This window comes from Miniopterus natalensis, chromosome 1, assembly GCF_054644295.1.
Source record: "Miniopterus natalensis isolate mMinNat1 chromosome 1, mMinNat1.hap1, whole genome shotgun sequence".
NCBI lineage: Eukaryota > Metazoa > Chordata > Mammalia > Chiroptera > Miniopteridae > Miniopterus > Miniopterus natalensis.
In genome coordinates, this window is record NC_142081.1 from 66,049,628 (window position 1) to 66,060,009 (window position 10,382).

Genomic DNA, 10,382 nt, shown 5'->3' on the forward strand with positions numbered 1-10,382 from the left:
GAATTATTTTATTTTATTTTTGAAGGGTTGAGCTAATCTTTTTTAAAAAATTTATCTTTATTGTTGAAAGTATTACAGATGTCCCCTTTTTTCCCCATTGATCCCCTCCATCCCATATCTGCCCCACCCCAGGCCTTCCCCGTACCATTGTCTGTGTCCATGGGTCATGCATTTATGCATATAAATTCTTTGATTAATCTCCAGGAGGAGTTATTAAATTTAGGACTCAAACCCAGAGAGTAATAATAATTATATGCCAATTACTATGTAATTAAATTATGGATAACCACATAGTATCAAAGTTTTGATACTACTAATTCTTTCTCTCTCTGGAACTGCTGAAAGCCCTTAGGCAGTATGTCTGGTGTGAATTTCTATTGTCCCATCGTTTGTTTTACCTTTCATGTCTCTTGAAATGTTCTTGCTCCTTAAATATTAAAATTTTAAAGATATTTTAAATAAGTCTTCATTATCTTTTTGCTAATATGTGTCACAAATGCGCTTGCTATCAGCTGCTCATTGCCCCTCTGCTTGCCTTTTTCTAGCTTAGAGGTTCTAGTCTAATTCATTCTCCAGTGCTGATGGGCCAGAGGTTTCACACATTTTGTCTTCTTTGTAGAGCAACTCTGGATTTGTAGTGGATTTGTTTTATTTGTTTTTTTTTCTCTTTTCCTCCTTAACAGAATCCTGATTTCGTTCCAGTATCTAGCTGCCCCATGCCCATGTGCCTCAGGGGCAGCCGGGTTGGGTGGAACCCATCTGAGGTAATCTTTTTCTCCTGGTCGGAGACTGATTTGGAATGGATGTGTGACTCTGGACAATGAAGCATGAAGGAAAACCTGCCGAGGAGCTTCAGGGAAGCTTCCTCACTCTTCATGAGAATGCCTTACGAATGAACACTCTAATGAACACTCTCTTTTTATCCTCTGGATGTCTCTGAATGTGACGCCTGTGACTGCTGGAGCCATTTTGCAATTACCCTGAGGATCAGCTATCACTAGGGTAGCAGAGTGGTGAGATGTGAAGAGTCTGGATCTTTGATAACAGAAAGGGGCCTCTGAACAAACCAATTTTTTAAAAAAATCCTCACATGAGGATTTTTTTTCCATTGCTTTTCAGAGAGAGAGAGAGCGAGAGAGAAACATTGATGTGAGAGAGACACATTGATTGGTTGCCTCTGGCACTCACCCTGAGTCTACAACCGAGGTACATGCCCTTGGCCCGAATCAAACTCAGGACCCTTCAGTTCGAGGGCTCTAACCACTGACCCAAACCAGCTAGGGCTGAACAAACCAATTTGAAGTCTGAAGTACTTCTGGGCTTCCTGTTACATGAGAAAATAAATTTTCTTGCTCGTTAAGCCAGTTTGAGCCAGACATTTTCTTATGTACAAAAATCCACTGTATTAGTTTTCTATTGCTGTGTAACAAAGTGCCATACAATTAGCAGTTCAAACAGCCTTCACTTATTATCACAGTTTCTCTAGGTCAGAAGTCCAGAAACAGCTTAAGCTAGGTCCTCTGCTCAGGTTCTCACAGGCTGAAATCAAGGTGTTGGCAGGGCCATGTTCTTTTCTGGTGGCTTGACTAGGGAAGGATCTGCTTCTAAGTTTCCTTAGTTGTTGGCAGAATTCATTTAATGGCAGTTTGATTCTTACAGCCAGCACTAGAAAGTGTGGCTGCTTTGAATCTCGGACATCCAGACTTTCTTTTAAAGGACTCACGTGATTAGGTCAGGCCTACCCAGGGTAATAATACTTTTGTTGTAGGGGAAAGGAACAGCACCAGGTGTTAGACCTGTGAGATCAGACTGGACCTGGGTTTAGCAACCTCAACACTTGAGTTCTAGTTAGGAAAGAATTCAGAGCCAAGACTCAAACTATAAGAGAACATTTATTTGGAAAATCACAGAGGTAGAATAAGTAATTTGTAGGAAAAAATGGGCTTAGGAAACAAGTTATAGAGGTAAAGGAAGAGGGGAGAAGATAAGACTTTGGGTGGTGGGCACACAGGGCAATATACAGATCTTGTAACATAGAAACCTACACCTGAAACCTATATGTTCATATTAACCATTGTCACCCCAATAAATTTAGTTTAAAAAAAGAGGTAAAGGAAGGACCCTTTAAGCTTAAAAATGAGGAAGGTAAAGGTGACAGAGCCGCCTTGGGGAGAAGGGGAAGGAGGAAGGGAAGGGCATGGGCGTGTACCCAGGAGGGAGAGGGCACTGGGTCCTCCATCCTAAGGGTTTTAACCACATTGTGTGGTTATGTAGATAATGTGAGTTCTATTATTTATTCAGCTTGCAGATAATATTTGTTTATGCAAATTTCTAGACTCCTTGGAATTACTCCATGCAGTAGTATACCTCGAATATTTCACCCCGAGGTGGGGCCCTTATGACGGGATTAGTGCCCTTATAAAAGCAGTCAAAGGGCTTGTGTCTTTCGGACAGGTGAGCACACAGTGAGAAGCTGCCATCTGCAAGCCAGGAAGAAAGCCCTCACTATAAATGGATCATGATCTCAGACATTCAGCCTCCAGAATTATGAGAAAATAAAATTTGATTTCTCAGGTCACCCATGGTATTTTGTTATAACAACCTGAGCTAAGATACTGTTGCTATGCCATAATTGTTTATCTCAGAAGTACTAAACATAGGCATATCGGGTACCCCAGGGTCTGGAGACAGGAAGGATGCAAGTTATCTGGAATGATTCTCGACTGTTGCACACTTACTCTCTAAATGAATGAGAATAGCTACTGAGTTTGCTTGTGTCTGGGGGCAGTTGTATAACTGAGAGTTCTTTGAGTTAAATTCCATGTAGAATACGATGTTTGCTAAAAGGTGTGTAATAAAAAGGTATAACTTGAAGCTTAAATAAATGTTATTAAAACTCAAAAGTAACCATAGCAATTGTTTAAAACCTGGACTCATAGGATATGTTTTTTTGACAAGTGTTTTATCACTGACGCTCAGAATCGCTGGTGCATAGTGATAATTATTATTTTTTATTTTTTTAAACTTTAAAAAAAATATATATCTTTATTGATTTCAGAGAGAGGAAGGGAGAGGGAGAGAGAGAGAGAAACATCAATGATGAGAGAGTCATTGATCGGCTGCCTCCTACATGCCCCTGACTGGGGATCAAGCCTGCAACCCGGGCATGTGCCCTGACCGGGAATCGAACTCCGATCTCCTGGATCCTAGGTCGATGCTCAACTGCTGAGCCATGCCTGGCTGGCTCAGTGATAATTAAATGCTGACTGATTGTTAGGCAGTTTTATTATTGTTTTTATATTCTCTACAGACAATGCACACTCTTACTGTCTGCGCCTGTGACTGACCCCCTCTATCAACCTGTCTTTGGTACCTTACTGACGCTATGATCTCTTAGGTGTTTGATAACCACTGGTCTAGCTTGGGAGACTAGGGAGATTTGAGATTGACTTGATTTAAACATATTTAGTGGGAGGCACCCGCTAGATTCAGGTGGCATCGTTAGTAGGACTTTAGAAATGTGGATCTGGGGTTTGGGATGGAGATAAAGATTTTGGAGAAGTCTATGCATATGGTAGAAAAAAAATCAAAATCAGAAGTGTGTTTCCCACATACTTTTGGGATCAAATGTATTTTTATTTGTTTCAGAGGTGCCTTAAGTTAGGTGGAAATTCTTCTGACAAACCATCTTGTCTTCAATTTAATTAACAAATGTTTATTGAGCAACATGTATGTACCAGATACCATGCTAAGTGCTGGGAGTATACATACATGGATGAGTTGGACATAAGTCTATTGTGGTTGTGAACTTGAATTCCAGCTTTCTCATCCCCTCTTATTCTTTAGTCAGGATTTATATTGGACCATGTTTTGAAATCTCAATAAGCAAGAAGCTCATTTAATATCAAGCCAGATTCTTTTTTGGGAGCTAATAGGTCGGACTGCTCACCAGTACAGCTAGCCCACGCTTGATGCCTTCATTCTAAGTTCACCAAGAACTTAGGAGAGATAGGAGATTGAGGGGGGGGAAATCACAAACTTTAACATTCACGAATATTCAAGATAGGCTTGAAATGAGAAAAAATGTTGTAAGAAGGGAGCTTACATGCCTGGCCGGGCGTGGCTCAGCGGTTGAGCGTCGACCTGGGATCCAGGTGATCAGGGTTCAATTCCCAGTCAGGGCACATGCCTGGGTTGCGGGCTCGATCAATGACTCTCTCATCATTGATGTTTCTCTCTCTCTCTCTCTCTCGCTCTCCTTTCCTCTCTCTGAAATCATTAAAGATATATTTAAAAAAAAAAGAATAAAAAAGAAGGGAGCTTATAGCATAAAGGCACATGTGAACAAAGGAGACGGGGTGATTCCACCTCTGTGGTTCTGAGTGAACCACAGTGCTGAATATACCTATGTTTAATAAATGTTTTCTGGTGTTTAGAGTCTCAGACCTTTTTAAAAATTTTTATTTATTGATTTTAGAGAGGGAGGGAGGGAGAGAGATTTGTTGTTCCATTCATTTATAGTTTCATTGGTTGATTCTTTTTTTTTCATTCTTTTTTAAAATTGTTGACAGTATTACAGATGTCCCCAATTTCCTCCCCTTAGTCCCCCATTGGTTGATTCTTATATGTGCCCTGATTGGGGATCAAACCTGTACCCTTGGTGTATTGGGACAATGCTCTAACCAACCGAGCTACTGGGCCAGGTGAAAGTCTCAGATTTTTTTTTTAAATCCCTGCCCAAGGAGATTATTTATATATATATAATTTAGTTGATTTGAGAGAGAGAGAGAAACATCTATGTGAAACATCAATCGACTGCCTCCCATACATATCCCGACCAGGGATTAAATCCGCAGCTTTTTGGTACACAAGATGACACTCCAACTGAGCCACCTGGCTAGGGTGGGCATTGTCTCTATTTTTAATTTTAGCTGTTCTTATAGGTACATGGCTATATCTTATTTTAATCTTAATTTCCATTTCTCTTTTGGCGAGTGATGTTACACATCTTTTCTGTCATTGGTTTTTAATCTTTCTTCAAAGACTCTTTTCTCCTGAACCATGATAGCCAACTGAGTCCACATGTTAGTGTTCATGCTTGGTGCTAATTAATATCTTTCCTCCCTTTACTCTCTGTGGGAAGGTGGTTATTTTTTGTAAAAGTCTCTGTGTTCCCTGGTGCTCTAGCAGTGCCTGGGGTGAACACTAATAGAGCTGTTTTTGACAGTATTTTCTGAATAGAAGCCCTGTGTTTGGAGACGCTGCCTCCAGGTGACAAAAATTTTATAGTGAAGGTGTTTGTTCCTTCATGTTCTGAATACATTATCTCTAGATCTTTTTGACTCTAAACTGAATTTTATACTTTATTGTCTATCTTAGGGCACAGACTAGCCTCTGTCAGGAGCTCTGTAATGTAATACTGAAGAGTTAGGCTCTAGGATCAGACCAATATGGATTTTATTTCCTAGTTTTACCGCTTCTGAACTCTGTGACCTTGTGAGGCAGAATAGTAAGGGAGCTAGGGAAATTCCTTAACAAATGGAATAAGAGAAGCTGAGACAAAATAATTAGATAAGGCCAAACAATTTGAGCAACTTACAGCCAGCTAATAAATCACAAGGTTTTATCTTCCCTAACCAAGGACACTTAGGAACAAATGGTTTACATATTCCTGACCGTCCCAGGGCAGGCTGACCTCGGTCACAGTCCCTCTTTGATAACATTCTTTAAAAATAAAACTAACCAGAAAATAACCCTGGCCCTTCTATACACACATTTTGATGAATTAACGTATTGAAGGACATATCTGAAAAGCTAATGAATATTCTGTTGAGACACTCCCCAGAGACCTCTCCTAGGATTCCAGCCAGCCAAGGAAAGATAAAAAGCCTCAAGACAAGGGATCCATGGCGCTCTCTCTTTAGAGCATGTCCACACCTTGTATCTCTGCTGTTTTTCTCCTAAACTCTAAGGGACTCCATAGACTTGCAACCAGGGGAGCAATGGGCAGCTGCAGCTCATCAGGGGCTTATTCCCTGAACCTGTCTCCAAGGCCCCCTTTGCTCTCTTTTTCCTTCCTGTTTCTTCTTCTACCTTAAGTCCTTCCTTTGTTCCACTCTACTTGGCTTAATAAATATACTCTCAAAATCGCCTGGACTCATACTGTGAAATCGTTCCTATGCGAATTCAAGAACCTACACTCTACTGGTGAGCAGTAGGAAGAACTGCCCAGGGTCAGACCCTGTCAGGTAACACTTAGACAAGTTATTTAAACTCTGTAAGTATTAGTTTTCTCATATACAAGATGAAGATAATAATGGCAGTTGCCTTATAGAGTTTTTATGACGATTATCTGTGTTTTGGTTATCTATTGCTATGTTACCTGTCATCCCAAAGCTTAGTGGCTTCAAACAAGAATTATTCCTCATAAACCCTGGCAGGTGTGGCTCAGTTGGTTGGAGTGTCGTTCTGTACACCGAAATGTGGCAGGTTTGATTCTCTGTCAGGGCACATACCCAGGTTGCAGGTTCGATCCCCGATTGGGCCACAAATGGGAGGCAACCAATCGATGTTTCTCTCTCACATGGCTGTTTTTCTCTCTTCCTCCCTCTCTCTAAAATCAGTGAAAAACATGTCCTTGGGTAATTATTCTTCATGATTCAGTGGGTTGACTGGTGCTATAGACTGAATGTTTGTAGTCTTCCAAAAACTCGTATGTTGAAACCTAACCCACAATGTGATGGTAGTAGGAGGTGGGGCCTTTGGGAGGTGATTAGGTAGTGAGGTTTGAGCCGTCATGAATGGGATTAGTGCCCTTATAAAAGAGATACTGGAGTTCTCCACTGCCCTTTCTACCACGTGAGGACACAATGAGATGTCCGTCTATGATACAGGAAGCCACTGAATCTACCAGTGACTTGATCTTGGACTTCCCAGCCTCCAGAATTGTAATGTCTCTTTTTCCTTTATTTTTATTAAAAAATAAAAAAAAATTCTCACCAGAGGACATGCTTTTTAAAAAAATTGATTTTTAGAGAGAGAGGAGGGAGAGAAACATCCATATGAGAGAAAAACATTGATCGGTTGCCTCCTGCATGTGCCCCAACCGGGGATCGAACCCCCAACCTAGGTATGTGCCCTGATCAGGAATCGAACCCAAACCTTTCGGTGCATGGGATAGCTCAACCAACTGAGCCACCCGGCCAGGGCTCTTTTGCCTTTATTTTCTATGACATGTTTTATGTTTCTAAAAGGTCCCTGCCAAGCATCTTGTAAATTCCCAGGTTCTGATTTGTTTATTTCTCCATGCTGCCACATCACTTGTTTTTCTCTCCCCTGTATTTCTGTATACATGACTGGAGGTTTAGAGGCTTCATTAGTTGAGAATTTTAGCAGGAATACATTAGCGTTCGTGTTGTGCATCTGCTATTGCATTACCTAAGGAAACACTAATGTGAGGTTGTTCTACTATCAGTGAGGGGTAGGGTGGTGAATAACAGGTCGCTCCATTGAATGGCACATATTTTCACCTCTGCAATGAGTGACTTATCTGTGGTTTTAGATCAGTTAGCTATTGCTGCCTAACAAACCATCTCAAATGTGAGAGGCTTAAAACAATGATATAGTTAGTTCATGATTCTGAGGGTTGGCAGTTTCAGTTGAGTTTAGAGGGTGGTTCTACTGACTTCAGCTGGACTTCCTCGTGCATCTGTGGTCAGCTGTGGATTGGTTAGGTGGCTCTGCTCCTGGGTGTTGGCTCGCTATTGCCCGTGGCACCTTGAATCTCCTTGGCAGGCTAGCCTGTTGACTCTCATGACAGTGGTGGGGCTCCAAGACAGGAAGTGGGAGCGGGTGAGGTCTCAGCTAGGAACTGACACACTGTCAGTTCTTCCACATTCCATAGGTCAAAAACAAATCACAAGGCCTGTTAAGATTCATGGGAAATTACATTTCATCTCTTGATGAGGTTGCTACAGAATGACATTGCAAGAGGCATGGCTACAGGGAAAGAACTGGGCCCATTTGTTACAATCAATCTACCATACGCATCATGTTTCCTATCAGTATCTCCTAATGCTTTGGCATTCATTGTTTCCATTTGAGTCAATGATCACACTGTGAGGACAAAAGCGTGATTTCTTAATTCAGTCATTTCCTCTATATTTTCTAGCTAGCATTCATCTGTGAAGAGGGCCTTCCTTTATTATCCTTTCCTCTCTTTTTTTGAGTATTACTGTAAGCAACATTTTAATAATTATATAGAAAATATATGCTCATAAAAAGTCAAACAATACACATATATGCAAAGTAGGAAGCAAAAACTTTCCACAGTCCTATTTTCTAGAGGAACCCATTGTTACAATTTTATACATATTCTCTCATATATAAAAATACATGTTATATATATATATGGAACAAAAATGGGATCGTCACATAACATTCAGATTTCAGATGTATTGAAATATCAAAATACACATCTGATGCTAATAAAAATAATATTTCAAAACAGAATGAAGTGGTAAAACACTTTTCCCAAAACTTGCTCTTATATTCTTAATTTTTCTTTGAAATATGTATTGTAAATCCAGCATCACCAAGCATTACGTTTACATCTAATTAGCTACCAAGTTCTATTCAAATCTTGTCATTGTCCTTGGACGGCAATATATCATTCTCAGCTTGGCCCCCTAGCTCATCCAGTCACTCTCATCATCCTCAACTTCACCTCTTGCCACTCAGTCTTTCTGTCTCAGTCGTGCCAGATTTCCTTCAGCTCAGTGAACCCACCACATTCTTCACGCCGCCTGGCCTTTGAACATGAGGTTCCTTCTTCTGAAACATTCCCTCCTTGCCTTACCCCTAACCCAGCCTATGCCTGACTACATCCTGTTCTCCCTTCAGCCTCGGCTTAGATACCGCTTCCTCAGGGAGGCCTTCTGGGACTCCTAAACTGGCAATTGTTCCTCTGTTTTGTGTCCTTTGGAGCTTGAAGGTAATTTAGGGTTTCCATTCATGGTCAGACTATAGATGCCAAAAAGACACAGTAATGGTGTCTCTGTTGTCCATCACTGTATCCTCGGGGCTGGCATAGTATTTGGCACATCATAGGTGCTCAATAAATGTCTGTTTAATAATAATAATAATAATAATAATAATAATAATAATAAAAAAGAATGGTGTTCTGGAATACTGGAAACACAATCCTATTTCCAACCATTTCCCCCCTTCCTAGACTTTCAGTTTCTGAACACACTACAGTGACCTCTGTCAATGCTCTGCCTAGACTCTCTTGGACCCCTTAGTAAAGGATTTCTGTGTGTTTTTTAATGACCAGCACCTGCAACTCTCTTAGGGGGATGGTCCTTGGGCCATTAGAACTGCTCCTCCCCAGCCTTATTAAGGCATAATTGACAAATAAAAATCCTATATATCTAGGGTGTACAATGTAATGATTTGAGGTACTTATACATTGGGCAAGATTACCACAATAAAGTTAACCCATCCATCAACTCACAAAGTTACCTTTTCTTTCTTTCTTTTTCTTTGTGTGTGTGTGTGTGTGTGTGTGGTTAGAACACTTAAGATTTACTTTCTTAGCAAATTTCAAATATATAATACAGTACTGTTAACTATAGTCACCACGCTGTTCATTATATCCTAAGAATTTATACATAAGTAAAAGTTTGTACCCTTTTACCAACATCTCTCCATCTCTTCCAGCCCCCAACGCCTGGCAACCACTGTTCTATTCTCTGGTTCTGAGTTCAACTTTTAAAGATTCCATATATGAGTGAGATCATACAGTAGTTGCCTTTCTGTGTCTGGCTTATTTCACTTAGTTTAACTTCTAGGTTTATAGCCAAAGGAAATGAAATCAGTATTGGAGCTGCTTAGCTCAGGCCAAGACAAAAGGAAGTGGCCCACAGTTTACATTCCTCCTGCACCAGCCCTCCCTGTCCTTAGCTGCTGCAGAAGCATGAAAACACAGCTCCTTTGACTCCAGTTGGGATAAACTCTAAACTCTGAGCAATAATCTACATTCCAGATGTCCCCTGCAGGATACAGATGAGGCCTGGACTTTGTATGAGATTGCATCCTTTTTTGGCTTTCTCTCCTCCTGGTCTTGCTTCCCCAACTCCCTTCCTACTTTTTTCTGGAAGCAAATTCTTTCTTTTAAAAATAAGGACTCAGGAAATATTGCTCACATGAGCCATTAAAAAAATTCAATGTTTTAATTGAGATATAACATTGCTTTCGTTTTAGATGTACGGCATGATTTCTTTTTAATCCTCACCAGAGGATATTTTTTCCATTGATTTTGAGAGAGAGTGGGAGAGAAGAGAGAGAGACAGAGAGAGAGAGAGAGAGACATTGATGTGAGA